This window comes from Brassica oleracea, chromosome C9 (assembly GCF_000695525.1).
Source record: "Brassica oleracea var. oleracea cultivar TO1000 chromosome C9, BOL, whole genome shotgun sequence".
In the NCBI taxonomy this organism is placed as follows: Eukaryota; Viridiplantae; Streptophyta; class Magnoliopsida; order Brassicales; family Brassicaceae; genus Brassica; species Brassica oleracea.
Window position 1 is genome coordinate 31,622,993 of NC_027756.1, and position 482 is coordinate 31,623,474.

Consider the following 482-nt stretch of genomic DNA (forward strand, 5'->3'; position numbering starts at 1 on the left):
AATGAGATGGTGACTGGTATTTGTGGAGCTCAGGAAAAGCTAGGAGATGAACTCAAGACATTGGTAGATGACACCTATCAGCCTTTGGACAGAAGTTACAACGAGCTTTTCAGAAGTATGGCAGAGATGAGGACAGAGATTGAGAGTATGCAGCACAGCCTCGAGAAGGAAGCTACGACATCGCCATCGATCGACCCCGACAAAGCAACATCGATCGATGTCAACCCACAGACATCCCAAATCCCTGCAGAACGATGTCTACAACCCTCTCAACAACAACGTGGACTGGTTAAGCACGAGAATTGATCTGCTACAGCAAGATTTGGACACCATTCGCAAGAAGGATCCACAACCAGCCACATCGATCGATATCTGCACCATCAAATCGATCGACAGCAAGTTCGCAGCCATGGAAGATATGTTAGTATCTTATGAGGATATGCACGACCGTTTCACCTCACCTATCATGCGATACTTGGACA